General features: G+C 40.9%; 72 non-coding genes across 72 annotated transcripts; all 72 read left to right on the plus strand.

Moving 5' to 3' along the window:
- Positions 1-44: 44 nt before the first annotated feature.
- Positions 45-126, plus strand: TRNAS-UGA (transfer RNA serine (anticodon UGA)). The gene has a single exon. It is a non-coding gene; the product is annotated as a tRNA-Ser (tRNA).
- Positions 127-358: 232 nt separating this feature from the next.
- TRNAS-UGA (transfer RNA serine (anticodon UGA)) lies at positions 359-440 on the plus strand. The gene has a single exon. It is a non-coding gene; the product is annotated as a tRNA-Ser (tRNA).
- A 76-nt stretch (positions 441-516) lies between these two features.
- On the plus strand, positions 517-598 carry TRNAS-UGA (transfer RNA serine (anticodon UGA)). The gene has a single exon. It is a non-coding gene; the product is annotated as a tRNA-Ser (tRNA).
- Positions 599-674: 76 nt separating this feature from the next.
- Positions 675-756, plus strand: TRNAS-UGA (transfer RNA serine (anticodon UGA)). The gene has a single exon. It is a non-coding gene; the product is annotated as a tRNA-Ser (tRNA).
- A 224-nt stretch (positions 757-980) lies between these two features.
- On the plus strand, positions 981-1,062 carry TRNAA-UGC (transfer RNA alanine (anticodon UGC)). Its single transcript has one exon. It is a non-coding gene; the product is annotated as a tRNA-Ala (tRNA).
- Positions 1,063-1,138: 76 nt separating this feature from the next.
- Positions 1,139-1,220, plus strand: TRNAS-UGA (transfer RNA serine (anticodon UGA)). Its single transcript has one exon. It is a non-coding gene; the product is annotated as a tRNA-Ser (tRNA).
- Positions 1,221-1,296: 76 nt separating this feature from the next.
- Positions 1,297-1,378, plus strand: TRNAS-UGA (transfer RNA serine (anticodon UGA)). The gene has a single exon. It is a non-coding gene; the product is annotated as a tRNA-Ser (tRNA).
- Positions 1,379-1,454: 76 nt separating this feature from the next.
- Positions 1,455-1,536, plus strand: TRNAS-UGA (transfer RNA serine (anticodon UGA)). Its single transcript has one exon. It is a non-coding gene; the product is annotated as a tRNA-Ser (tRNA).
- A 390-nt stretch (positions 1,537-1,926) lies between these two features.
- Positions 1,927-2,008, plus strand: TRNAS-UGA (transfer RNA serine (anticodon UGA)). Its single transcript has one exon. It is a non-coding gene; the product is annotated as a tRNA-Ser (tRNA).
- A 382-nt stretch (positions 2,009-2,390) lies between these two features.
- On the plus strand, positions 2,391-2,472 carry TRNAA-UGC (transfer RNA alanine (anticodon UGC)). Its single transcript has one exon. It is a non-coding gene; the product is annotated as a tRNA-Ala (tRNA).
- A 76-nt stretch (positions 2,473-2,548) lies between these two features.
- TRNAA-UGC (transfer RNA alanine (anticodon UGC)) lies at positions 2,549-2,630 on the plus strand. The gene has a single exon. It is a non-coding gene; the product is annotated as a tRNA-Ala (tRNA).
- A 76-nt stretch (positions 2,631-2,706) lies between these two features.
- Positions 2,707-2,788, plus strand: TRNAS-UGA (transfer RNA serine (anticodon UGA)). Its single transcript has one exon. It is a non-coding gene; the product is annotated as a tRNA-Ser (tRNA).
- A 76-nt stretch (positions 2,789-2,864) lies between these two features.
- On the plus strand, positions 2,865-2,946 carry TRNAS-UGA (transfer RNA serine (anticodon UGA)). Its single transcript has one exon. It is a non-coding gene; the product is annotated as a tRNA-Ser (tRNA).
- Positions 2,947-3,338: 392 nt separating this feature from the next.
- Positions 3,339-3,420, plus strand: TRNAS-UGA (transfer RNA serine (anticodon UGA)). Its single transcript has one exon. It is a non-coding gene; the product is annotated as a tRNA-Ser (tRNA).
- Positions 3,421-3,496: 76 nt separating this feature from the next.
- TRNAS-UGA (transfer RNA serine (anticodon UGA)) lies at positions 3,497-3,578 on the plus strand. Its single transcript has one exon. It is a non-coding gene; the product is annotated as a tRNA-Ser (tRNA).
- A 76-nt stretch (positions 3,579-3,654) lies between these two features.
- TRNAS-UGA (transfer RNA serine (anticodon UGA)) lies at positions 3,655-3,736 on the plus strand. The gene has a single exon. It is a non-coding gene; the product is annotated as a tRNA-Ser (tRNA).
- A 234-nt stretch (positions 3,737-3,970) lies between these two features.
- On the plus strand, positions 3,971-4,052 carry TRNAS-UGA (transfer RNA serine (anticodon UGA)). Its single transcript has one exon. It is a non-coding gene; the product is annotated as a tRNA-Ser (tRNA).
- A 76-nt stretch (positions 4,053-4,128) lies between these two features.
- On the plus strand, positions 4,129-4,210 carry TRNAS-UGA (transfer RNA serine (anticodon UGA)). Its single transcript has one exon. It is a non-coding gene; the product is annotated as a tRNA-Ser (tRNA).
- A 76-nt stretch (positions 4,211-4,286) lies between these two features.
- TRNAS-UGA (transfer RNA serine (anticodon UGA)) lies at positions 4,287-4,368 on the plus strand. The gene has a single exon. It is a non-coding gene; the product is annotated as a tRNA-Ser (tRNA).
- A 76-nt stretch (positions 4,369-4,444) lies between these two features.
- TRNAA-UGC (transfer RNA alanine (anticodon UGC)) lies at positions 4,445-4,526 on the plus strand. The gene has a single exon. It is a non-coding gene; the product is annotated as a tRNA-Ala (tRNA).
- Positions 4,527-4,602: 76 nt separating this feature from the next.
- TRNAS-UGA (transfer RNA serine (anticodon UGA)) lies at positions 4,603-4,684 on the plus strand. Its single transcript has one exon. It is a non-coding gene; the product is annotated as a tRNA-Ser (tRNA).
- Positions 4,685-4,917: 233 nt separating this feature from the next.
- On the plus strand, positions 4,918-4,999 carry TRNAS-UGA (transfer RNA serine (anticodon UGA)). Its single transcript has one exon. It is a non-coding gene; the product is annotated as a tRNA-Ser (tRNA).
- A 529-nt stretch (positions 5,000-5,528) lies between these two features.
- Positions 5,529-5,610, plus strand: TRNAS-UGA (transfer RNA serine (anticodon UGA)). Its single transcript has one exon. It is a non-coding gene; the product is annotated as a tRNA-Ser (tRNA).
- A 76-nt stretch (positions 5,611-5,686) lies between these two features.
- TRNAS-UGA (transfer RNA serine (anticodon UGA)) lies at positions 5,687-5,768 on the plus strand. The gene has a single exon. It is a non-coding gene; the product is annotated as a tRNA-Ser (tRNA).
- A 76-nt stretch (positions 5,769-5,844) lies between these two features.
- TRNAS-UGA (transfer RNA serine (anticodon UGA)) lies at positions 5,845-5,926 on the plus strand. Its single transcript has one exon. It is a non-coding gene; the product is annotated as a tRNA-Ser (tRNA).
- Positions 5,927-6,002: 76 nt separating this feature from the next.
- On the plus strand, positions 6,003-6,084 carry TRNAS-UGA (transfer RNA serine (anticodon UGA)). Its single transcript has one exon. It is a non-coding gene; the product is annotated as a tRNA-Ser (tRNA).
- A 76-nt stretch (positions 6,085-6,160) lies between these two features.
- Positions 6,161-6,242, plus strand: TRNAS-UGA (transfer RNA serine (anticodon UGA)). The gene has a single exon. It is a non-coding gene; the product is annotated as a tRNA-Ser (tRNA).
- Positions 6,243-6,466: 224 nt separating this feature from the next.
- Positions 6,467-6,548, plus strand: TRNAS-UGA (transfer RNA serine (anticodon UGA)). Its single transcript has one exon. It is a non-coding gene; the product is annotated as a tRNA-Ser (tRNA).
- Positions 6,549-6,624: 76 nt separating this feature from the next.
- TRNAS-UGA (transfer RNA serine (anticodon UGA)) lies at positions 6,625-6,706 on the plus strand. Its single transcript has one exon. It is a non-coding gene; the product is annotated as a tRNA-Ser (tRNA).
- Positions 6,707-6,782: 76 nt separating this feature from the next.
- On the plus strand, positions 6,783-6,864 carry TRNAS-UGA (transfer RNA serine (anticodon UGA)). The gene has a single exon. It is a non-coding gene; the product is annotated as a tRNA-Ser (tRNA).
- Positions 6,865-6,940: 76 nt separating this feature from the next.
- On the plus strand, positions 6,941-7,022 carry TRNAS-UGA (transfer RNA serine (anticodon UGA)). Its single transcript has one exon. It is a non-coding gene; the product is annotated as a tRNA-Ser (tRNA).
- A 76-nt stretch (positions 7,023-7,098) lies between these two features.
- TRNAS-UGA (transfer RNA serine (anticodon UGA)) lies at positions 7,099-7,180 on the plus strand. The gene has a single exon. It is a non-coding gene; the product is annotated as a tRNA-Ser (tRNA).
- A 76-nt stretch (positions 7,181-7,256) lies between these two features.
- TRNAS-UGA (transfer RNA serine (anticodon UGA)) lies at positions 7,257-7,338 on the plus strand. The gene has a single exon. It is a non-coding gene; the product is annotated as a tRNA-Ser (tRNA).
- A 76-nt stretch (positions 7,339-7,414) lies between these two features.
- TRNAS-UGA (transfer RNA serine (anticodon UGA)) lies at positions 7,415-7,496 on the plus strand. Its single transcript has one exon. It is a non-coding gene; the product is annotated as a tRNA-Ser (tRNA).
- A 392-nt stretch (positions 7,497-7,888) lies between these two features.
- TRNAS-UGA (transfer RNA serine (anticodon UGA)) lies at positions 7,889-7,970 on the plus strand. The gene has a single exon. It is a non-coding gene; the product is annotated as a tRNA-Ser (tRNA).
- Positions 7,971-8,046: 76 nt separating this feature from the next.
- Positions 8,047-8,128, plus strand: TRNAS-UGA (transfer RNA serine (anticodon UGA)). Its single transcript has one exon. It is a non-coding gene; the product is annotated as a tRNA-Ser (tRNA).
- Positions 8,129-8,204: 76 nt separating this feature from the next.
- TRNAS-UGA (transfer RNA serine (anticodon UGA)) lies at positions 8,205-8,286 on the plus strand. Its single transcript has one exon. It is a non-coding gene; the product is annotated as a tRNA-Ser (tRNA).
- A 76-nt stretch (positions 8,287-8,362) lies between these two features.
- Positions 8,363-8,444, plus strand: TRNAS-UGA (transfer RNA serine (anticodon UGA)). The gene has a single exon. It is a non-coding gene; the product is annotated as a tRNA-Ser (tRNA).
- Positions 8,445-8,520: 76 nt separating this feature from the next.
- TRNAY-AUA (transfer RNA tyrosine (anticodon AUA)) lies at positions 8,521-8,602 on the plus strand. The gene has a single exon. It is a non-coding gene; the product is annotated as a tRNA-Tyr (tRNA).
- Positions 8,603-8,678: 76 nt separating this feature from the next.
- Positions 8,679-8,760, plus strand: TRNAY-AUA (transfer RNA tyrosine (anticodon AUA)). Its single transcript has one exon. It is a non-coding gene; the product is annotated as a tRNA-Tyr (tRNA).
- Positions 8,761-8,836: 76 nt separating this feature from the next.
- Positions 8,837-8,918, plus strand: TRNAY-AUA (transfer RNA tyrosine (anticodon AUA)). Its single transcript has one exon. It is a non-coding gene; the product is annotated as a tRNA-Tyr (tRNA).
- Positions 8,919-8,994: 76 nt separating this feature from the next.
- TRNAS-UGA (transfer RNA serine (anticodon UGA)) lies at positions 8,995-9,076 on the plus strand. The gene has a single exon. It is a non-coding gene; the product is annotated as a tRNA-Ser (tRNA).
- A 392-nt stretch (positions 9,077-9,468) lies between these two features.
- TRNAS-UGA (transfer RNA serine (anticodon UGA)) lies at positions 9,469-9,550 on the plus strand. The gene has a single exon. It is a non-coding gene; the product is annotated as a tRNA-Ser (tRNA).
- A 76-nt stretch (positions 9,551-9,626) lies between these two features.
- On the plus strand, positions 9,627-9,708 carry TRNAS-UGA (transfer RNA serine (anticodon UGA)). The gene has a single exon. It is a non-coding gene; the product is annotated as a tRNA-Ser (tRNA).
- A 234-nt stretch (positions 9,709-9,942) lies between these two features.
- On the plus strand, positions 9,943-10,024 carry TRNAS-UGA (transfer RNA serine (anticodon UGA)). Its single transcript has one exon. It is a non-coding gene; the product is annotated as a tRNA-Ser (tRNA).
- Positions 10,025-10,100: 76 nt separating this feature from the next.
- TRNAS-UGA (transfer RNA serine (anticodon UGA)) lies at positions 10,101-10,182 on the plus strand. The gene has a single exon. It is a non-coding gene; the product is annotated as a tRNA-Ser (tRNA).
- Positions 10,183-10,258: 76 nt separating this feature from the next.
- TRNAS-UGA (transfer RNA serine (anticodon UGA)) lies at positions 10,259-10,340 on the plus strand. Its single transcript has one exon. It is a non-coding gene; the product is annotated as a tRNA-Ser (tRNA).
- Positions 10,341-10,574: 234 nt separating this feature from the next.
- On the plus strand, positions 10,575-10,656 carry TRNAS-UGA (transfer RNA serine (anticodon UGA)). The gene has a single exon. It is a non-coding gene; the product is annotated as a tRNA-Ser (tRNA).
- Positions 10,657-10,732: 76 nt separating this feature from the next.
- On the plus strand, positions 10,733-10,814 carry TRNAS-UGA (transfer RNA serine (anticodon UGA)). The gene has a single exon. It is a non-coding gene; the product is annotated as a tRNA-Ser (tRNA).
- A 76-nt stretch (positions 10,815-10,890) lies between these two features.
- On the plus strand, positions 10,891-10,972 carry TRNAS-UGA (transfer RNA serine (anticodon UGA)). The gene has a single exon. It is a non-coding gene; the product is annotated as a tRNA-Ser (tRNA).
- Positions 10,973-11,048: 76 nt separating this feature from the next.
- TRNAS-UGA (transfer RNA serine (anticodon UGA)) lies at positions 11,049-11,130 on the plus strand. The gene has a single exon. It is a non-coding gene; the product is annotated as a tRNA-Ser (tRNA).
- Positions 11,131-11,364: 234 nt separating this feature from the next.
- TRNAS-UGA (transfer RNA serine (anticodon UGA)) lies at positions 11,365-11,446 on the plus strand. The gene has a single exon. It is a non-coding gene; the product is annotated as a tRNA-Ser (tRNA).
- Positions 11,447-11,522: 76 nt separating this feature from the next.
- On the plus strand, positions 11,523-11,604 carry TRNAS-UGA (transfer RNA serine (anticodon UGA)). Its single transcript has one exon. It is a non-coding gene; the product is annotated as a tRNA-Ser (tRNA).
- A 76-nt stretch (positions 11,605-11,680) lies between these two features.
- On the plus strand, positions 11,681-11,762 carry TRNAS-UGA (transfer RNA serine (anticodon UGA)). Its single transcript has one exon. It is a non-coding gene; the product is annotated as a tRNA-Ser (tRNA).
- A 76-nt stretch (positions 11,763-11,838) lies between these two features.
- On the plus strand, positions 11,839-11,920 carry TRNAS-UGA (transfer RNA serine (anticodon UGA)). The gene has a single exon. It is a non-coding gene; the product is annotated as a tRNA-Ser (tRNA).
- Positions 11,921-11,996: 76 nt separating this feature from the next.
- Positions 11,997-12,078, plus strand: TRNAS-UGA (transfer RNA serine (anticodon UGA)). The gene has a single exon. It is a non-coding gene; the product is annotated as a tRNA-Ser (tRNA).
- Positions 12,079-12,154: 76 nt separating this feature from the next.
- On the plus strand, positions 12,155-12,236 carry TRNAS-UGA (transfer RNA serine (anticodon UGA)). The gene has a single exon. It is a non-coding gene; the product is annotated as a tRNA-Ser (tRNA).
- A 76-nt stretch (positions 12,237-12,312) lies between these two features.
- Positions 12,313-12,394, plus strand: TRNAS-UGA (transfer RNA serine (anticodon UGA)). The gene has a single exon. It is a non-coding gene; the product is annotated as a tRNA-Ser (tRNA).
- Positions 12,395-12,618: 224 nt separating this feature from the next.
- TRNAS-UGA (transfer RNA serine (anticodon UGA)) lies at positions 12,619-12,700 on the plus strand. The gene has a single exon. It is a non-coding gene; the product is annotated as a tRNA-Ser (tRNA).
- Positions 12,701-13,092: 392 nt separating this feature from the next.
- TRNAS-UGA (transfer RNA serine (anticodon UGA)) lies at positions 13,093-13,174 on the plus strand. Its single transcript has one exon. It is a non-coding gene; the product is annotated as a tRNA-Ser (tRNA).
- Positions 13,175-13,250: 76 nt separating this feature from the next.
- TRNAS-UGA (transfer RNA serine (anticodon UGA)) lies at positions 13,251-13,332 on the plus strand. Its single transcript has one exon. It is a non-coding gene; the product is annotated as a tRNA-Ser (tRNA).
- A 76-nt stretch (positions 13,333-13,408) lies between these two features.
- On the plus strand, positions 13,409-13,490 carry TRNAS-UGA (transfer RNA serine (anticodon UGA)). The gene has a single exon. It is a non-coding gene; the product is annotated as a tRNA-Ser (tRNA).
- A 76-nt stretch (positions 13,491-13,566) lies between these two features.
- TRNAS-UGA (transfer RNA serine (anticodon UGA)) lies at positions 13,567-13,648 on the plus strand. Its single transcript has one exon. It is a non-coding gene; the product is annotated as a tRNA-Ser (tRNA).
- Positions 13,649-13,724: 76 nt separating this feature from the next.
- TRNAS-UGA (transfer RNA serine (anticodon UGA)) lies at positions 13,725-13,806 on the plus strand. The gene has a single exon. It is a non-coding gene; the product is annotated as a tRNA-Ser (tRNA).
- Positions 13,807-13,882: 76 nt separating this feature from the next.
- TRNAS-UGA (transfer RNA serine (anticodon UGA)) lies at positions 13,883-13,964 on the plus strand. Its single transcript has one exon. It is a non-coding gene; the product is annotated as a tRNA-Ser (tRNA).
- A 76-nt stretch (positions 13,965-14,040) lies between these two features.
- On the plus strand, positions 14,041-14,122 carry TRNAS-UGA (transfer RNA serine (anticodon UGA)). Its single transcript has one exon. It is a non-coding gene; the product is annotated as a tRNA-Ser (tRNA).
- Positions 14,123-14,346: 224 nt separating this feature from the next.
- TRNAS-UGA (transfer RNA serine (anticodon UGA)) lies at positions 14,347-14,428 on the plus strand. Its single transcript has one exon. It is a non-coding gene; the product is annotated as a tRNA-Ser (tRNA).
- Positions 14,429-14,820: 392 nt separating this feature from the next.
- On the plus strand, positions 14,821-14,902 carry TRNAS-UGA (transfer RNA serine (anticodon UGA)). Its single transcript has one exon. It is a non-coding gene; the product is annotated as a tRNA-Ser (tRNA).
- A 76-nt stretch (positions 14,903-14,978) lies between these two features.
- TRNAS-UGA (transfer RNA serine (anticodon UGA)) lies at positions 14,979-15,060 on the plus strand. Its single transcript has one exon. It is a non-coding gene; the product is annotated as a tRNA-Ser (tRNA).
- Positions 15,061-15,136: 76 nt separating this feature from the next.
- Positions 15,137-15,218, plus strand: TRNAS-UGA (transfer RNA serine (anticodon UGA)). The gene has a single exon. It is a non-coding gene; the product is annotated as a tRNA-Ser (tRNA).
- Positions 15,219-15,294: 76 nt separating this feature from the next.
- TRNAS-CGA (transfer RNA serine (anticodon CGA)) lies at positions 15,295-15,376 on the plus strand. Its single transcript has one exon. It is a non-coding gene; the product is annotated as a tRNA-Ser (tRNA).
- Positions 15,377-15,452: 76 nt separating this feature from the next.
- Positions 15,453-15,534, plus strand: TRNAY-AUA (transfer RNA tyrosine (anticodon AUA)). The gene has a single exon. It is a non-coding gene; the product is annotated as a tRNA-Tyr (tRNA).
- Positions 15,535-15,588: the final 54 nt, after the last annotated feature.

Below are 15,588 nucleotides of genomic sequence, written 5' to 3' on the forward strand. Positions count from 1 at the left end.
CAAATATTTAAATTTAAAAGTTCTCAAAATTAGGTCATTAACAAGCAGTCGTGGCCGAGTGGTTAAGGCGACAGACTTGAAATCTGTTGGGATCTTCCCGCGCAGGTTCGAATCCTGTCGACTGCGACATAGCATTAAATGGCATTTATAAGAACGTCAAATATTTAACTTAAATAGTTCTCAAATTTAGGTCATTAACAAGCAGTCGTGGCCGAGTAATTAAGGCGACAGACTTGAAATCTGTTGGGATATTCCCCCGCAGGTTCGAATCCTGTCGACTGCGGACGTAGCATTAAATGGCGCTTATAAGAACACAAATATTTAAATTTAATAGTTCTCAAATTAAGGTCAATAACAAGCAGTCGTGGCCGAGTGGTTAAGGCGGCAGACTTGAATTCTGTTGGGATCATCCCGCGCAGGTTCGAATCCTGTCGACTGCGGACGTCGCCTTAAATGGCACTTATAAGAACGTCAAATATTTAAATTTAATAGTTCTCAAATTTAGGTCAATAACAAGCAGTCGTGGTCGAGTGGTTAAGGCGACAGACTTGAAATCTGTTGGGATCTTTCCGCGCAGGTTCGAATCCTGTCGACTGCGGACATAGCATAAAATGGCTTTTATATGAACATCAAATATTTAAATTTAAAAGTTCTCAAATTTAGGTCATTAACAAGCAGTCGTGGCCGAGTAGTTAAGGCGACAGACTTGAAATCTGTTGGGATCTTCCCGCGCAGGTTCGAATCCTGTCGACTGCGGACGTAGAATTAAATGGCAATTATAAGAACGTCAAATATTTAAATTTAATAGTTCTCAAATTAAGGTCAATAACAAGCAGTCGTGGCCGAGTGGTTTAGGCTCAAGACTTGAAATCTGTTGGGATCTTCCTGCGCGGGTTTGACTGCGGACGTAGCATTAAATGGCACTTATAAGAACGTAAAATATTTAAATTTAATAGTTCTCAAATTTAGGTCAATAACAAGCAGTCGTGGCCGAGTGGTTAAGGCGACAGACTTGCAATCTGTTGGGATCTTCCCGCGTAGGTTCGAATCCTGTCGACTGCGGACGTAGCATTAAATGGCACTTATAAGAACGTCAAATATTTAAATTTAATAGTTCTCAAATTTAGGTCATTAACAAGCAGTCGTGGCCGAGTAGTTAAGGCGACAGACTTGAAATCTGTTGGCATCTTCCCGCGCAGGTTCGAATCCTGTCGACTGCGGACATAACATTAAATGGCATTTATAAGAACGTCAAATATTTAAATTTAATAGTTCTCAAATTTAGGTCATTAACAAGCAGTCGTGGCCGAGTGTTTAAGGCGACAGACTTGAAATCTGTTGGGATCTTCCCGCGCAGGTTCGAATCCTGTCGACTGCGGATATATCATAAAATGGCTTTTATATGAACATCAAATATTTAAATTTAAAAGTTCTCAAAATTAGGTCATTAACAAGCAGTCGTGGCCGAGTGGTTAAGGCGACAGACTTGAAATCTGTTGGGATCTTCCCGCGCAGGTTCGAATCCTGTCGACTGCGACATAGCATTAAATGGCATTTATAAGAACGTCAAATATTTAACTTAAATAGTTCTCAAATTTAGGTCATTAACAAGCAGTCGTGGCCGAGTAATTAAGGCGACAGACTTGAAATCTGTTGGGATATTCCCCCGCAGGTTCGAATCCTGTCGACTGCGGACGTAGCATTAAATGGCGCTTATAAGAACACAAATATTTAAATTTAATAGTTCTCAAATTAAGGTCAATAACAAGCAGTCGTGGCCGAGTGGTTAAGGCGGCAGACGTGAATTCTGTTGCGATCATCCCGCGCAGGTTCGAATCCTGTCGACTGCGGACGTCGCCTTAAATGGCACTTATAAGAACGTCAAATATTTAAATTTAATAGTTCTCAAATTTAGGTCAATAACAAGCAGTCGTGGCCGAGTGGTTAAGGCGACAGACTTGAAATCTGTTGGGATCTTCCCGCGCAGGTTCGAATCCTGTCGACTGCGGACATAGCATAAAATGTTTTTTATATGAACATCAAATATTTAAATTTAAAAGTTCTCAAATTTAGGTCATTAACAAGCAGTCGTGGCCGAGTAGTTAAGGCGACAGACTTGAAATCTGTTGGGATCTTATCGCGCAGGTTCGAATCCTGTCGACTGCGGACGTAGAATTAAATGGCAATTATAAGAACGTCAAATATTTAAATTTAATAGTTCTCAAATTAAGGTCAATAACAAGCAGTCGTGGCCGAGTGGTTTAGGCTCAAGACTTGAAATCTGTTGGGATCTTCCTGCGCGGGTTTGACTGCGGACGTAGCATTAAATGGCACTTATAAGAACGTAAAATATTTAAATTTAATAGTTCTCAAATTTAGGTCAATTACAAGCAGTCGTGGCCGAGTGGTTAAGGCGACAGACTTGCAATCTGTTGGGATCTTCCCGCGTAGGTTCGAATCCTGTCGACTGCGGACGTAGCATTAAATGGCACTTATAAGAACGTCAAATATTTAAATTTAATAGTTCTCAAATTTAGGTCAATAACAAGCAGTCGTGGCCGAGTGGTTAAGGCGACAGACTTGCAATCTGTTGGGATCTTCCCGCGTAGGTTCGAATCCTGTCGACTGCGGACGTAGCATTAAATGGCACTTATAAGAACGTCAAATATTTAAATTTAATAGTTCTCAAATTTAGGTCAATAACAAGCAGTCGTGGCCGAGTGGTTAAGGCGACAGACTTGAAATCTGTTGGGATCTTCCCGCGCAGGTTCGAATCCTCTCGACTGCGGACATAACATTAAATGGCATTTATAAGAACGTCAAATATTTCAATTTAATAGTTCTCAAATTTAGGTTATTAACAAGCAGTCGTGGCCGAGTGGTTAAGGCGACAGACTTGAAATCTGTTGGGATCTTCCCGCGCAGGTTCGAATCCTATCGACTGCGGACATAGCATAAAATGGCTTTTATATGAACATCAAATATTTAAATTTAAAAGTTCTCAAATTTAGGTCATTAACAAGCTGTCGTGGCCGAGTAGTTAAGGCGACAGACTTGAAATCTGTTGGGATCTTCCCGCGCAGGTTTGAATCCTGTCGACTGCGGACATAGCATAAAATGGCTTTTATATGAACATCAAATATTTAAATTGAAAAGTTCTCAATTTGAGGTCATTAACAAGCAGTCGTGGCCGAGTAGTTAAGGCGACAGTCTTGAAATCTGTTGGGATCTTCCCGCGCAGGTTCGAATCCCGTCGACTGCGGAGGTAGCATTAAATGGCACTTATAAGAACGTCAAATATTTAAATTTAATAGTTCTCAAATTTAGGTCAATAACAAGCAGTCGTGGCCGAGTGGTTAAGGCGACAGACTTGAAATCTGTTGGGATCTTCCCGCGCAGGTTCGAATCCTGTCGACTGCGGAGGTAGCATTAAATGGCACTTATAAGAACGTCAAATATTTAAATTTAATAGTTCTCAACTTTAGGTCAATAACAAGCAGTCGTGCCCGAGTGGTTAAGGCGACAGACTTGAAATCTGTTGGGATCTTCCCGCGCAGGTTCGAATCCTGTCGACTGCGGACATAGCATAAAATGGCTTTTATATGAACATCAAATATTTAAATTTAAAAGTTCTCAAATTTAGGTCATTAACAAGCAGTCGTGGCCGAGTAGTTAAGGCGACAGACTTGAAATCTGTCGGGAGCTTCCCGCGCAGGTTCGAATCCTGTCGACTGCGGACATAGCATAAAATGGCTTTTATATGAACATCAAATATTTAAATTTAAAAGTTCTCAAATTTAGGTCATTAACAAGCTGTCGTGGCCGAGTAATTAAGGCGACAGACTTGAAATCTGTTGGGATCTTCCCGCGCAGGTTTGAATCCTGTCGACTGCGGACGTAGCATTAAATGGAACTTATAAGAACGTCAAATATTTAAATTTAATAGTTCTCAAATTTAGGTCAATAACAAGCAGTCGTGGCCGAGTGGTTAAGGCGACAGACTTGAAATCTGTTGGGATCTTCCCGCGCAGGTTTGAATCCTGTCGACTGCGGACATAGCATTAAATGGCATTTATAAGAACGTCAAATATTTAAATTTAATAGTTCTCAAATTTAGGTCATTAACAAGCAGTCGTGGCCGAGTGGTTAAGGCGACAGACTTGAAATCTGTTGGGATCTTCCCGCGCAGGTTCGAATCCTGTCGACTGCGGACATAGCATAAAATGGCTTTTATATGAACATCAAATATTTAAATTTAATAGTTCTCAAATTTAGGTTATTAACAAGCAGTCGTGGCCGAGTGGTTAAGGCGACAGACTTGAAATCTGTTGGGATCTTCCCGCGCAGGTTCGAATCCTGTCGACTGCGGACATAGCATAAAATGGCTTTTATATGAACATCAAATATTTAAATTTAATAGTTCTCAAATTTAGGTCATTAACAAGCAGTGGTGGCCGAGTGGTTAAGGCGACAGACTTGCAATCTGTTGGGATCTTCCCGCGTAGGTTCGAATCCTGTCGACTGCGGACGTAGCATTAAATGGCATTTATAAGAACGTCAAATATTTAAATTTAATAGTTCTCAAATTTATGTCATTAACAAGCAGTCGTGGCCGAGTGGTTAAGGCGACAGACTTGAAATCTGTTGGGATCTTCCCGCGCATGTTCGAATCCTGTCGACTGCGGACGTAGCATTAAATGGAACTTATAAGAACGTCAAATATTTAAATTTAATAGTTCTCAAATTTAGGTCAATAACAAGCAGTCGTGGCCGAGTGGTTAAGGCGACAGACTTGAAAACTGTTGGGATCTTCCCGCGCAGGTTCGAATCCTGTCACTGCGGACGTAGCATTAAATGGCATTTATAAGAACGTCAAATATTTAAATTTAATAGTTCTCAAATTTATGTCATTAACAAGCAGTCGTGGCCGAGTGGTTAAGGCGACAGACTTGAAATCTGTTGGGATCTTCCAGCGCAGGTTCGAATCCTGTCGACTGCGGACATAGCATTAAATGGCACTTATAAGAACGTCAAATATTTAAATTTAATAGTTCTCAAATTTAGATCAATAACAAGCAGTCTTGGCCGAGTGGTTAAGGCGACAGACTTGAAATCTGTTGGGATCATCCCGCGCAGGTTCGAATCTTGCCGAGGGAAACATAACATTTAAAGGGTTTTATATGTACGTCAAATATTTATATTAAAAAGTTCTCCAATTTAGGTTAATAACAAGCAGTTGTAGCCGAGTGGTTTAGGCTCAAGACTTGAAATCTGTTGGGATCTCCTTGCGCGGGTTCGACTGCGGACGTAGCATTAAATGGCACTTATAAGAACGTCAAATATTTAAATTTAATAATTCTCAAATTTAGGTCAATAACAAACAGTCGTGGCCGAGTGGTTAAGGCGACAGACTTGAAATCTGTTGGAATCATCCCGCGCAGGTTCGACTGCGGACGTAGCATTAAATGGCACTTATAAGAACGTCAAATATTTAAATTTAATAGTTCTCAAATTTAGGTCAATAACAAGCAGTCGTGGCCGAGTGGTTAAGGCGACAGACTTGAAATCTGTTGGGATCTTCCCGCGCAGGTTTGAATCCTGTCGACTGCGGACATAGCATTAAATGGCATTTATAAGAACGTCAAATATTTAAATTTAATAGTTCTCAAATTTAGGTCAATAACAAGCAGTCGTGGCCGAGTGGTTAAGGCGACAGACTTGAAATCTGGTGGGATCTTCCCGCGCAGGTTCGAATCCTGTCGACTACGGACATAGCGTTAAAAGGCATTTATAAGAAAGTCAAATATTTAAATTTAATGGTTCTCAAATTTAAGTCATTAGCAAGCAGTCGTGGCCGAGTGGTTAAGGCGACAGACTTGAAATCTGTTGGGATCTTCCCGCGCAGGTTCGAATCCTGTTGACTGCGGACATAGCATAAACTGGCTTTTATATGAAAATCAAATATTTAAATTTGAAAGTTCTCATATTTAGGTCATAAACAAGCAGTCGTGGCCGAGTGGTTAAGGCGACAGACTTGAAATCTGTTGGGATCTTCCCGCGCATGTTCGAATCCTGTCGACTGCGGACGAGGCATTAAATGGCACTTGTAAGAACGTCAAATATTTAAATTTAATAGTTCTCAAATTTAGGTCAATAACAAGCAGTCGTGGCCGAGTGGTTAAGGCGACAGACTTGAAATCTGTTGGGATCATCCCGCGCAGGTTCGAATCCTGTCGACTGCGGACGTAGCATTAAATGGCACTTATAAGAACGTCAAATATTTAAATTTAATAGTTCTCAAATTTAGGTCAATAACAAGCAGTCGTGGCCGAGTGGTTAAGGCAACAGACTTGAAATCTGTTGGGATCATCCCGCGCAGGTTCGACTGCGGACGTAGCATTAAATGGCACTTATAGGAACGTCAAATATTTAAATTTAATAGTTCTCAAATTTAGGTCAATAACAAGCAGTCGTGGCCGAGCGGTTAAGGCGACAGACTTGAAATCTGTTGGGATCTTCCCGCGCATGTTCGAATCCTGTCGACTGCGGACGAGGCATTAAATGGCACTTGTAAGAACGTCAAATATTTAAATTTAATAGTTCTCAAATTTAGGTCAATAACAAGCAGTCGTGGCCGAGTGGTTAAGGCGACAGACTTGAAATCTGGTGGGATCTTCCCGCGCAGGTTCGAATCCTGTCGACTACGGACATAGCATTAAATGGCATTTATAAGAACGTAAAATATTTAAATTTAATGGTTCTCAAATTTAGGTCATTATCAAGCAGTCGTGGCCGAGTGGTTAAGGCGACAGACTTGAAATCTGTTGGGATCTTCCCGCGCAGGTTCGAATCCTGTTGACTGCGGACATAGCATTAAATGGCATTTATAAGAACGTAAAATATTTAAATTTAATAGTTCTCAAATTTAGGTCAATAACAAGCAGTCGTGGCCGAGTGGTTAAGGCGACAGACTTGAAATCTGTTGGGATCTTCCCGCGCAGGTTCGAATCCTGCCAACTGCGGACATAGCACGTAATGGCGTTTATATGAACATAAAATATTTAAATTTAATAGTTCTCAAATTTAGGTCAATAACAAGCAGTCGTGGCCGAGTGGTTAAGGCGACAGACTTGAAATCTGGTGGGATCTTCCCGCGCAGGTTCGAATCCTGTCGACTACGGACATAGCGTTAAAAGGCATTTATAAGAAAGTCAAATATTTAAATTTAATGGTTCTCAAATTTAAGTCATTAGCAAGCAGTCGTGGCCGAGTGGTTAAGGCGACAGACTTGAAATCTGTTGGGATCTTCCCGCGCATGTTCGAATCCTGTCGACTGCGGACGTAGCATTAAATGGCACTTATAGGAACGTCAAATATTTAAATTTAATAGTTCTCAAATTTAGGTCAATAACAAGCAGTCGTGGCCGAGCGGTTAAGGCGACAGACTTGAAATCTGTTGGGATCTTCCCGCGCAGGTTTGAATCCTGTCGACTGCGGACATAGCATTAAATGGCATTTATAAGAACGTCAAATATTTAAATTTAATAGTTCTCAAATTTAAGTCATTAACAAGCAGTCGTGGCCGAGTAATTAAGGCGACAGACTTGAAATCTGTTGGGATCTTCCCGCGCAGGTTCGAATCCTGTCGACTACGGACATAGCATTAAATGGCATTTATAAGAACGTAAAATATTTCAATTTAATTGTTCTCAAATTTAGGTCATTATCAAGCAGTCGTGGCCGAGTGGTTAAGGCCACAGACTTGAAATCTGTTGGGATCTTCCCACGCAGGTTCGAATCCTATCGACTGCGGACATAGCATTAAATGGCATTTATAAGAACGTCAAATATTTAAATTTAATAGTTCTCAAATTTAGGTCATTAACAAGCAGTCGTGGCCGAGTGGTTAAGGCGACAGACTTGAAATCTGTTGGGATCTTCCCGCGCAGGTTCGAATCCTGTCGACTACGGACATAGCATTAAATGGCATTTATAAGAACGCAAAATATTTAAATTTAATGGTTCTCAAATTTAGGTCATAAGCAAGCAGTCGTGGCCGAGTGGTTAAGGCGACAGACTTGAAATCTGTTGGGATCTTCCCGCGCAGGTTCGAATCCTGTTGACTGCGGACATAGCATAAACTGGCTTTTATATGAACATCAAATATTTAAATTTGAAAGTTCTCAAATTTAGGTCATTAACAAGCAGTCGTGGCCGAGTGGTTAAGGCGACAGACTTGAAATCTTTTGGGATCATCCCGCGCAGGTTCGAATCCTGTCGACTGCGGACGAAGCATTAAATGGCACTTATAAGAACGTCAAATATTTAAATTTAATAGTTCTCAAATTTAGGTCAATAACAAGCAGTCGTGGCCGAGTGGTTAAGGCGACAGACTTGAAATCTGTTGGGATCATCCCGCGCAGGTTCGAATCCTGTCGACTGCGGACGTAGCATTAAATGGCACTTATAAGAACGTCAAATATTTAAATTTAATAGTTCTCAAATTTAGGTCAATAACAAGCAGTCGTGGCCGATTGGTTAAGGCGACAGACTATAAATCTGTTGGGATCTTCCCGCGCAGGTTTGAATCCTGTCGACTGCGGACATAGCATTAAATGGCATTTATAAGAACGTCAAATATTTAAATTTAATAGTTCTCAAATTTAGGTCATTAACAAGCAGTCGTGGCCGAGTAATTAAGGCGACAGACTATAAATCTGTTGGGATCTTCCCGCGCAGGTTTGAATCCTGTCGACTGCGGACATAGCATTAAATGGCACTTATAAGAACGTCAAATATTTAAATTTAATAGTTCTCAAATTTAGGTCAATAACAAGCAGTCGTGGCCGAGTGGTTAAGGCGACAGACTATAAATCTGTTGGGATCTTCCCGCGCAGGTTTGAATCCTGTCAACTGCGGACATAGCATTAAATGGCATTTATAAGAACGTCAAATATTTAAATTTAATGGTTCTCAAATTTAGGTCATAAGCAAGCAGTCGTGGCCGAGTGGTTAAGGCGACAGACTTGAAATCTGTTGGGATCTTCCCGCGCAGGTTCGAATCCTGTTGACTGCGGACATAGCATAAACTGGCTTTTATATGAACATCAAATATTTAAATTTGAAAGTTCTCAAATTTAGGTCGTTAACAAGCAGTCGTGGCCGAGTGGTTAAGGCGACAGACTTGAAATCTGTTGGGGTCTTACCGCGCATGTTCGAATCCTGTCGACTGCGGACGTAGCATTAAATGGCATTTATAAGAACGTCAAATATTTAAATTTAATAGTTCTCAAATTTAGGTCATTAACAAGCAGTCGTGGCCGAGTAATTAAGGCGACAGACTTGAAATCTGTTGGGATCTTCCCGCGCAGGTTCGAATCCTGCCAACTGCAGACATAGCACGTAATGGCGTTTATATGAACATAAAATATTTAAATTTAATAGTTCTCAAATTTAGGTCAATAACAAGCAGTCGTGGCCGAGTGGTTAAGGCGACAGACTTGAAATCTGTTGGGATCATCCCGCGCAGGTTCGAATCCTGTCGACTGCGGACGTAGCATTAAATGGCACTTATAAGAACGTCAAATATTTAAATTTAATAGTTCTCAAATTTAGGTCAATAACAAGCAGTCGTGGCCGAGTGGTTAAGGCGACAGACTTGAAATCTGTTGGGATCTTCCCGCGCAGGTTTGAATCCTGTCGACTGCGGACATAGCATTAAATGGCATTTATAAGAACGTCAAATATTTAAATTTAATAGTTCTCAAATTTAGGTCATTAACAAGCAGTCGTGGCCGAGTAATTAAGGCGACAGACTTGAAATCTGTTGGGATCTTCCCGCGCAGGTTCGAATCCTGTCGACTACGGACATAGCATTAAATGGCATTTATATGAACATAAAATATTTAAATTTAATAGTTCTCAAATTTAGGTCAATAACAAGCAGTCGTGGCCGAGTGGTTAAGGCGACAGACTTGAAATCTGGTGGGATCTTCCCGCGCAGGTTCGAATCCTGTCGACTACGGACATAGCATTAAAAGGCATTTATAAGAAAGTCAAATATTTAAATTTAATGGTTCTCAAATTTAAGTCATTAGCAAGCAGTCGTGGCCGAGTGGTTAAGGCGACAGACTTGAAATCTGTTGGGATCTTCCCGTGCAGGTTCGAATCCTGTTGACTGCGGACATAGCATAAACTGGCTTTTATATGAACATCAAATATTTAAATTTGAAAGTTCTCATATTTAGGTCATTAACAAGCAGTCGTGGCCGAGTGGTTAAGGCGACAGACTTGAAATCTGTTGGGATCTTCCCGCGCATGTTCGAATCCTGTCGACTGCGGACATAGCATTAAATGGCATTTATAAGAACGTCAAATATTTAAATTTAATAGTTCTCAAATTTAGGTCATTAACAAGCAGTCGTGGCCGAGTAATTAAGGCGACAGACTTGAAATCTGTTGGGATCTTCCCGCGCAGGTTCAAATCCTGTTGACTGCGGACATAGCATTAAATGGCATTTATAAGAACGTTAAATATTTAAATTTAATAGTTCTCAAATTTAGGTCATTAACAAGCAGTCGTGGCCGAGTGGTTAAGGCGACAGACTTGAAATCTGTTGGGATCTTCCCGCGCAGGTTCGAATCCTGCCAACTGCGGACATAGCAAGTAATTGCGTTTATATGAACATAAAATATTTAAATTTAATAGTTCTCAAATTTAGGTCAATAACAAGCAGTCGTGGCCGAGTGGTTAAGGCGACAGACTTGAAATCTGTTGGGATCTTCCCGCGCAGGTTCGAATCCTGTCGACTACGGACATAGCATAAACTGGCTTTTATATGAACATCAAATATTTAAATTTGAAAGTTCTCAAATTTAGGTCATTAACAAGCAGTCGTGGCCGAGTGGTTAAGGCGACAGACTTGAAATCTGTTGGGATCTTCCCGCGCATGTTCGAATCCTGTCGACTGCGGACGTACCATTAAATGGCACTTATAAGAACGTCAAATATTTAAATTTAATAGTTCTCAAATTTAGGTCAATAACAAGCAGTCGTGGCCGAGTGGTTAAGGCGACAGACTTGAAATCTGTTGGGATCTTCCCGCGCAGGTTTGAATCCTGTCGACTGCGGACATAGCATTAAATGGCATTTATAAGAACGTCAAATATTTAAATTTAATAGTTCTCAAATTTAGGTCATTAACAAGCAGTCGTGGCCGAGTAATTAAGGCAAAAGACTTGAAATCTGTTGGGATCTTCCCGCGCAGGTTCGAATCCTGTCGACTACGGACATAGCATTAAATGGCATTTATAAGAACGTAAAATATTTAAATTTAATGGTTCTCAAATTTAGGTCATTATCAAGCAGTCGTGGCCGAGTGGTTAAGGCGACAGACTTGAAATCTGTTGGGATCTTCCCGCGCAGGTTCGAATCCTGTTGACTGCGGACATAGCATTAAATGGCATTTATAAGAACGTAAAATATTTAAATTTAATACTTCTCAAATTTAGGTCAATAACAAGCAGTCGTGGCCGAGTGGTTAAGGCGACAGACTTGAAATCTGTTGGGATCTTCCCGCGCAGGTTCGAATCCTGCCAACTGCGGACATAGCACGTAATGGCGTTTATATGAACATAAAATATTTAAATTTAATAGTTCTCAAATTTAGGTCAATAACAAGCAGTCGTGGCCGAGTGGTTAAGGCGACAGACTTGAAATCTGGTGGGATCTTCCCGCGCAGGTTCGAATCCTGTCGACTACGGACATAGCGTTAAAAGGCATTTATAAGAAAGTCAAATATTTAAATTTAATGGTTCTCAAATTTAAGTCATTAGCAAGCAGTCGTGGCCGAGTGGTTAAGGCGACAGACTTGAAATCTGTTGGGATCTTCCCGCGCAGGTTCGAATCCTGTTGACTGCGGACATAGCATAAACTGGCTTTTATATGAACATCAAATATTTAAATTTGAAAGTTCTCATATTTAGGTCATTAACAAGCAGTCGTGGCCGAGTGGTTAAGGCGACAGACTTGAAATCTGTTGGGATCTTCCCGCGCATGTTCGAATCCTGTCGACTGCGGACGAGGCATTAAATGGCACTTGTAAGAACGTCAAATATTTAAATTTAATAGTTCTCAAATTTAGGTCAATAACAAGCAGTCGTGGCCGAGTGGTTAAGGCGACAGACTTGAAATCTGTTGGGATCATCCCGCGCAGGTTCGAATCCTGTCGACTGCGGACGTAGCATTAAATGGCACTTATAAGAACGTCAAATATTTAAATTTAATAGTTCTCAAATTTAGGTCAATAACAAGCAGTCGTGGCCGAGTGGTTAAGGCGACAGACTTGAAATCTGTTGGGATCTTCCCGCGCAGGTTTGAATCCTGTCGACTGCGGACATAGCATTAAATGGCATTTATAAGAACGTCAAATATTTAAATTTAATAGTTCTCAAATTTAGGTCATTAACAAGCAGTCGTGGCCGAGTGGTTAAGGCAACAGACTTGAAATCTGTTGGGATCATCCCGCGCAGGTTCGACTGCGGACGTAGCATTAAATGGCACTTATAGGAACGTCAAATATTTAAATTTAATAGTTCTCAAATTTAGGTCAATAACAAGCAGTCGTGGCCGAGCGGTTAAGGCGACAGACTTGAAATCTGTTGGGATCTTCCCGCGCAGGTTTGAATCCTGTCGACTGCGGACATAGCATTAAATGGCATTTATAAGAACGTCAAATATTTAAATTTAATAGTTCTCAAATTTAAGTCATTAACAAGCAGTCGTGGCCGAGTAATTAAGGCGACAGACTTGAAATCTGTTGGGATCTTCCCGCGCAGGTTCGAATCCTGTCGACTACGGACATAGCATTAAATGGCATTTATAAGAACGTAAAATATTTCAATTTAATTGTTCTCAAATTTAGGTCATTATCAAGCAGTCGTGGCCGAGTGGTTAAGGCCACAGACTTGAAATCTGTTGGGATCTTCCCACGCAGGTTCGAATCCTATCGACTGCGGACATAGCATTAAATGGCATTTATAAGAACGTCAAATATTTAAATTTAATAGTTCTCAAATTTAGGTCATTAACAAGCAGTCGTGGCCGAGTGGTTAAGGCGACAGACTTGAAATCTGTTGGGATCTTCCCGCGCAGGTTCGAATCCTGTTGACTGCGGACATAGCATTAAATGGCATTTATAAGAACGTAAAATATTTAAATTTAATACTTCTCAAATTTAGGTCAATAACAAGCAGTCGTGGCCGAGTGGTTAAGGCGACAGACTTGAAATCTGTTGGGATCTTCCCGCGCAGGTTCGAATCCTGCCAACTGCGGACATAGCACGTAATGGCGTTTATATGAACATAAAATATTTAAATTTAATAGTTCTCAAATTTAGGTCAATAACAAGCAGTCGTGGCCGAGTGGTTAAGGCGACAGACTTGAAATCTGGTGGGATCTTCCCGCGCAGGTTCGAATCCTGTCGACTACGGACATAGCGTTAAAAGGCATTTATAAGAAAGTCAAATATTTAAATTTAATGGTTCTCAAATTTAAGTCATTAGCAAGCAGTCGTGGCCGAGTGGTTAAGGCGACAGACTTGAAATCTGTTGGGATCTTCCCGCGCAGGTTCGAATCCTGTTGACTGCGGACATAGCATAAACTGGCTTTTATATGAACATCAAATATTTAAATTTGAAAGTTCTCATATTTAGGTCATTAACAAGCAGTCGTGGCCGAGTGGTTAAGGCGACAGACTTGAAATCTGTTGGGATCTTCCCGCGCATGTTCGAATCCTGTCGACTGCGGACGAGGCATTAAATGGCACTTGTAAGAACGTCAAATATTTAAATTTAATAGTTCTCAAATTTAGGTCAATAACAAGCAGTCGTGGCCGAGTGGTTAAGGCGACAGACTTGAAATCTGTTGGGATCATCCCGCGCAGGTTCGAATCCTGTCGACTGCGGACGTAGCATTAAATGGCACTTATAAGAACGTCAAATATTTAAATTTAATAGTTCTCAAATTTAGGTCAATAACAAGCAGTCGTGGCCGAGTGGTTAAGGCGACAGACTTGAAATCTGTTGGGATCTTCCCGCGCAGGTTTGAATCCTGTCGACTGCGGACATAGCATTAAATGGCATTTATAAGAACGTCAAATATTTAAATTTAATAGTTCTCAAATTTAGGTCATTAACAAGCAGTCGTGGCCGAGTGGTTAAGGCAACAGACTTGAAATCTGTTGGGATCATCCCGCGCAGGTTCGACTGCGGACGTAGCATTAAATGGCACTTATAGGAACGTCAAATATTTAAATTTAATAGTTCTCAAATTTAGGTCAATAACAAGCAGTCGTGGCCGAGCGGTTAAGGCGACAGACTTGAAATCTGTTGGGATCTTCCCGCGCAGGTTTGAATCCTGTCGACTGCGGACATAGCATTAAATGGCATTTATAAGAACGTCAAATATTTAAATTTAATAGTTCTCAAATTTAAGTCATTAACAAGCAGTCGTGGCCGAGTAATTAAGGCGACAGACTTGAAATCTGTTGGGATCTTCCCGCGCAGGTTCGAATCCTGTCGACTACGGACATAGCATTAAATGGCATTTATAAGAACGTAAAATATTTCAATTTAATTGTTCTCAAATTTAGGTCATTATCAAGCAGTCGTGGCCGAGTGGTTAAGGCCACAGACTTGAAATCTGTTGGGATCTTCCCACGCAGGTTCGAATCCTATCGACTGCGGACATAGCATTAAATGGCATTTATAAGAACGTCAAATATTTAAATTTAATAGTTCTCAAATTTAGGTCATTAACAAGCAGTCGTGGCCGAGTGGTTAAGGCGACAGACTTGAAATCTGTTGGGATCTTCCCGCGCAGGTTCGAATCCTGTCGACTACGGACATAGCATTAAATGGCATTTATAAGAACGCAAAATATTTAAATTTAATGGTTCTCAAATTTAGGTCATAAGCAAGCAGTCGTGGCCGAGTGGTTAAGGCGACAGACTTGAAATCTGTTGGGATCTTCCCGCGCAGGTTCGAATCCTGTTGACTGCGGACATAGCATAAACTGGCTTTTATATGAACATCAAATATTTAAATTTGAAAGTTCTCAAATTTAGGTCATTAACAAGCAGTCGTGGCCGAGTGGTTAAGGCGACAGACTTGAAATCTTTTGGGATCATCCCGCGCAGGTTCGAATCCTGTCGACTGCGGACGAAGCATTAAATGGCACTTATAAGAACGTCAAATATTTAAATTTAATAGTTCTCAAATTTAGGTCAATAACAAGCAGTCGTGGCCGAGTGGTTAAGGCGACAGACTCGAAATCTGTTGGGATCATCCCGCGCAGGTTCGAATCCTGTCGACTGCGGACGTAGCATTAAATGGCACTTATAAGAACGTCAAATATTTAAATTTAATAGTTCTCAAATTTAGGTCAATAACAAGCAGTCGTGGCCGATTGGTTAAGGCGACAGACTATAAATCTGTTGGGATCTTCCCGCGCAGGTTTGAATCCTGTCGACTGCGGACATAGCATTAAATGGCATTTATAAGAACGTCAAATATTTAAATTTAATAGTT

This window comes from Leiobunum rupestre, chromosome 1 (assembly GCF_980474605.1).
Source record: "Leiobunum rupestre chromosome 1, qqLeiRupe1.1.hap1, whole genome shotgun sequence".
Lineage (NCBI taxonomy): Eukaryota > Metazoa > Arthropoda > Arachnida > Opiliones > Sclerosomatidae > Leiobunum > Leiobunum rupestre.